Genomic DNA, 6,000 nt, shown 5'->3' on the forward strand with positions numbered 1-6,000 from the left:
CCATGGACAGAGGAGGCTACAGTGCATCAACTTAGGGACTAAACCATCACCACTTGTAGAACTAGTTAAGTTTCATTTGTATAACTTTGGCAAAACTCAAAACGTTAATTATTTTATTTGAGAAGAAATGGAACACTGAGCCGTACATGTCCGTGCTTATTGCAGAAGTCTTCGAACCAGGGAAAGCCCTGGCCATCTTTGGCCCTCCACCCCTTCTTCCAATCTAGAGGTCCTTGCTGCCAAAGGCAGAGCTCATGGGAAAAGGAAACTCTTCTCCCACATTGCTTGGCCTGGCCCTTCACCTTCTCCGTTAGTGATGAGAATTTCTTCCCATGGTGATGGAGTAGGGGGGGTGGTCTTTGTTACCCTCTTCCATTGGCTGGATTTTCTTTCCCACATTGCCTTATCTAAGAGTAGAATCCACACTCAAGGTGGATTCAGCCTTCAAAAAACCTACTAATGAACAACCAAAACCATAATAAAAACTTGACTTGATTTCAGTCTCTTTTTAAATATAATTTCAGATGATCACTTTCACTTTTAATTTAAACACATACTTTTTACTTAAATAACTATGTTTTTGCTCAAATTGAATGGATTATTTTAAAAGGAGAAGGCTTTAAACTGGAATTTTGTGAATAAAATATTTCCATTTTAGTAAAAATTCTGGATAAAATATTATATTTTAACTGATAAATCCGTTGTTGCAAAAATGATATTAAGAGAATCACATGGGCAGTTCAACAACCAGAGACATCAGAGATTATAAAAGCAATTCTCTGGGCTTACTGTAATTATAAGATAAATACAGAACATGTTCCTACATAAAATTATTTAAACACAAAAACACATTGACAGGTCTAGGCTTGAGTTGGATGAGATCAAGACATGGTGGAAGGGGGCTTCCCTGGTAGCTCAGCGGTAAAGAATCTGCCTGCTAATGCAGGAGATACAGGTTAAATCCCTGATCCAGGAAGATCCTACCTGCCATGGGGCAACCAAACCTGTGTGTCACAGCTATTGAGCCTGTGTTCTAAAACCCAAACCGCAACTACTGAGCCCAAGCACCCTAGAGCCTGTGCGGCACAAGCGCAGCTGCCACAATGAGACGCCCACATCCTGCAACTAGAGAGAAGCCCTCAATTGCTGCAATTAGAAAAAAGCCCGCAAGCAACGAAGACCTAGCACAAAAATAAATAAGAGATAAAGTTTAATTTAGAAAGATGGTAACGATAACCCTATATGCAAAAAAAGAAAAAGAGAAGACTCAGATGTATAGAACAGACTTGTGGACTCTGTGGGAGAAGGCGAGGGTGGGATGTTTCAAGAGAACAGCATCGAAACATGTATATCTAGGGTGAAACAGATCACCAGCCCAGGTTGGATGCATGAGACAAGTGCTCGGGCCTGGTGCACTGGGAAGACCCAGAGGGATGGGGTGGAGAGGGAGGTGGGAGGGGGGACCAGGATGGGGAATACATGTAAATCCATGGCTAATTCATTTCAATGTATGACAAAAACCACTGCAATGTTGTAAAGTAATTAGCCTCCAACTAATAAAAATAAATGGAAAAAAAATTAAAAAATAAAAAAAATAAAAATAAAAAAAGACATGATGGAAGGAATAGAGATTCAGAAGAGAGGGGAAAAGATATATTTCTAGGAGGTATAGGAAATTGTTGATGTTGGGTCCCTTGTGGCTAGCTAACAGTCGAATCTAAGGCAGAGGCTGGTGTGCAAAGGGGACTTCTATAGAGCATATATTACTTTTATAAAATCATTTTGAAGGAAACTAGGAAAATCTTACCATGTAGTGTATATACAATAGAAAAAAAAAACCAAAAATACAATAGAAAAACCAACAATTTGAATCCACTATACTTCTATTAAAATGGCCCAAATCCAGAACCCTGATGATACCAAATGCTTCCAAGGCTGTGGAGCAACAGGAACTCTCTTCAGTTGCTGGTGGCTATGAGAAATGGTACAGCTACCTTGGAAGACAGTGTGGCAGTTTCTTACAAAACTACACAAACTCTTACGTGAAACAGGATAGGGCCTGCACCTGGGACCCTTTACTGGATGGAGACAAAGGTCTTCTTGTTTTGGGGGGTGGGGGTGGTCAAGAATACCACTCCCTTCTCCAGGGATCGAACCCGGGTCTCCCGCACTGTAGGTAGAACGCTCTACCGCCTGAGCTACCAGAGAAGCCTAAAGGTCTTCTTGAGCAGAAGAATACAAAGACCCTACAAGGGACTAAAAATACCTCGTGAATTTGTAGTTGGGGCAAATCATGAGCAAGATACAGAGTGGCCAAACCCAACTGCCACTTCTGAGAGGACTGTGCATGATTGATCTCTGCACCCAGCACCAGCAAGGGGGTGGGCAGACCACCTAAAGCCACTCCTCCAGGCTGACCCCCCAATCTGTCCCCCGCCCTCATCCCTTAAGGGACCAGCTTGCCCCACTCAGGGAGCAAGCAAGGGCAGCTGTTAACTTGTCTTCGTCCCCTCACGCTGCAGTGTGAGTCAAGCCTTCCCTGAATTCCTTGTCTGACCTCTTACCAATTTCTCCTAACTAAAGAATCCAGGGACTCTGATTGGTAACTTTACCATACTACCATATGGTCCAGCAATCATACTCCCTAGTATTTACCCAGATAAGTTGAAGAATTATTTCCACACAAAAATGTGCAGTCAGATATTTATAGCAGTTTTATTTGCAATAGCCAAAGCTTGGAATCAACCAAAACGTCCTTCAGTGTGTTATGGGCCTAATGTTTGTGTTGCCCCCCTCCCCTCCACAAAAGAATTGGACATGACTCAGTGACTAAATAACAACAACGTTCCAAATTCGTATGTTAAAGCCCTACCCTCTAAAGTGATGTTACAGGAGAGGGGTCTTTGGGGGTATTAGATTTAGATGAGGCATGAGGGTAGAGCCCCCATGATGGGATGAGCTTCTTGTGAGAGAAGGGGAGAACAAGAGCTTTCTTTTTTCTGCCATGTAGGGTGACTTCCCAGGTGATGCTAGTGGTAAAAGAACCTGCTTGCCAAGGCAGGAAACATAAGACACCCGGGTTCAATCCCTGTGTTGGGAAGATGCCCTGAAGGAGGGCATGGCAACCCACTGCAGTATTTTTGCCTGGAGAATCCCATGGACAGAGGAGCCTGGTGGTCTACAGTCCATGGGGTTGCAAAGAGTCATACATGACAGAAGTGACTTAGCACACACACACAAGGAGACAGCCAGAAGGAGGCCATCTGCAAGCCAGAAAGAGAACTGAATAGGTTCCTTTATCTTGCACTTCTTGCCTTGAGAACTGTGAGAAAGAAATGTCTATTGTTTAAGCCACCAAGTTCATGCTGTTTTGTTACAGCAGCCCAAGGTGACAGACAGCAGGTAAATGGATAAATGGTACATCCAGATGATGAAATAGTATTCAACACTAAAAAGAAACAAGCTATCAATCCATGAGGAACCATGGAGGAAACTTAAATACATGTTACTGATAGAAGCCAATCCGAAAAAGCTATAGACTATAATATGATTTGGGGCTCCCCAGGGGGCTCTAGTGGTAAAGAATCCTCCTGCCAATGAAGGAGACATAAGAGATGCAGGTTCGATCCCAGGGTTGGCAAGATCCTCTGAAGAAGGCAATTGCAACCCATTCTGTATTCTTGCCTGGAGGATCCCATGGACAGAGGAGCCTGGTGGGCTATGGCCCACAAGGTTGCAAAGAGCTGGACATGACTAAAGCAAATTACCATACATGGTATGATTCCAACGTTGCAACATTCTGAAAAAGGCAGAACTATGGAGACAGTAAAAGATTGGCAGTTGCCAGGGGTTAGTGGAGAAGGAGGAATGAATAGGGGGCACACAGAGGATTTTTAGGGCTGTGAAACTATTCTGTTGTTGTTGTTCAGCCACCAAGTTGTGTCCGACTCTTTGTGACCCCATGAACTACAGCACGCCAGGCCTCTCTGTTCCTCACCACCTCCCAAAGTTTGCCCAAGTTCATGTCCATTATATCTGTGATGCCATCCAGCTATCTCATCTCCTGATGCCCTCTTCTCCTTCTGCCCTCAATCTTTCCCAGCATCAAGGACTTTTCCAATGAGTCAGCTGTTTGCCTCAGATGACCACAATACTAGGGTTTCAACTTCAGCATCAGTCCTTCCAATGAATATTCAGGGTTGATTTCCCTTAAGATTGACTGGTTTGATCTCCTTGTTATCCAAGGGATTCTTGGGAGTCTTCTCCAGCCGCATAGTTTGAAGGCATCATTTCTTTGGTGCTCCGCCTTCTTTATGGTCCAGCTCTCACAAACTATTCTATATGCTACTGTATCAGTGCATAAGCATCAACAGACATCTGTCAACACTCTTAAAATGTAAAATACCAAGAGTGATCCCTAATGTTAAGTGTGTCTCTGAGTGATAATGATGTCAATGTAGGTTCATCAATTGCAACCAATTGTACCACTCTGCTGGGGGATGCTGATAGTGGGGGAAGCTTATGTGTGTGTGAGAGCAGGGAGTTTATGGGTACTGTTTATGGGTACTTGCCCCTCTATTTTGCTGTGAATCTAAAGACAGCCTGAAATATAAAACCTATTACAAAGAAAAAAGGGAAAGAAAAAAAAGGGTTCTAGGAAAACTTCCCAGAAGACTGCAGTCTTGCTTTTGAGAGCCCACTGGTTAGTCTAAAGGGGTAGGTGAAGTTAGGAATTCCCATTGAGACCTAAAGAAGCCACAAGCAAGAAGGAGTTGAGAATACAGAATAATATAATTAGACAAATGGGTAAAATAAAAGGACAGCCTGCATACAGACACACAGGCATTCACACTACTCTGCCAGGGTCAAGTTCCTAGCAGTGGGATGGGGGTGGGAGGTGATAGAGGATACTCACTCTCCTGCAAGAGGTATCTAAACACACACACACACAATGGGAGGGAAATGAGTGATACCTCTGACTCTAATGGAGAAACTAGATAAGGCAGAAGAAATTTCTAGAAAAGTGTGTATGTCTTACATGTTTCATCCAGTTTGGCAGTCCCAGTTCTCTCAGAGAGCTACACACTACCAGACTGTAAAAAATGTTGGAATGGATACATTCCTTGGCTTTTTTCCTGTTGGACTGGTTTACTATGTTTGAAGTGTTGGCAGTCCATTTTACTCAACAAGAAAAGAGGTGATTTGAGACATTCTGTAATTATCATGAACTGCAGGGAAACTGTATCTCGGAGGGAAAACCCTGACATATCTTGGACATTAAGCATGACTACTAGATCTGCTTTTATCATTTTATTTAGTATTTGATTCCCAGGTTAAACCTGTTTGCATAAACCATCTCATGTATTTTTCTAAACCTAATTTGTGCACATTTTCATTTCTTGGTAGAATGGAAACTCTCATAGTGGAAAATTGACTCTCTTTTGGAAAAGGAGGTTTCTTTTTTTTCCCTTCTAATTTCTCCTGTGCTTTGAATAATAAGTCTTCTTAAATATTTCTCCTGATCATGGTTCTAAACTTTAAGTCTAACAGTGAAATTTCTTGGCAATGGGGGAAAAAGAAAAACAACTTTGAGATGGAAGAAGCATGGAAACTGAATGAGGTATTTGGTGACATCCCAGGCTCTGTAAAGAGAGCCTGGTGAAAGGCACTGGGGGAATATTTGCAAATACCAGGTTTTGTGAAGATATTTTTAGTTCCTGCAGATAATCATCTACTTTACATTGGATAGCAAGATGCATGGCTAAGAGCTAGGTCTGTAGCTTTGTGCTTCCTGAGTTCAAAACCTAGGCTGGACATTTACTCACTCTGTACCTTAGGTAGCTGTCAGTTCTCTGGCATGGTTTTCTACATCTGTCAAATCAGTTCAATAATAAAACATTTCTGCTTTTCTGTCCATTCCTCCCTTCCCCCACCGGCTCCAGCTACACCAGGCTCACCCTGAGCTTGGGCTTCTGCTAAGCTGGCGCCACGGTGGCCATC

The sequence above is a fragment of the Odocoileus virginianus genome, chromosome 15, assembly GCF_023699985.2.
Source record: "Odocoileus virginianus isolate 20LAN1187 ecotype Illinois chromosome 15, Ovbor_1.2, whole genome shotgun sequence".
Taxonomy (NCBI): Eukaryota; Metazoa; Chordata; class Mammalia; order Artiodactyla; family Cervidae; genus Odocoileus; species Odocoileus virginianus.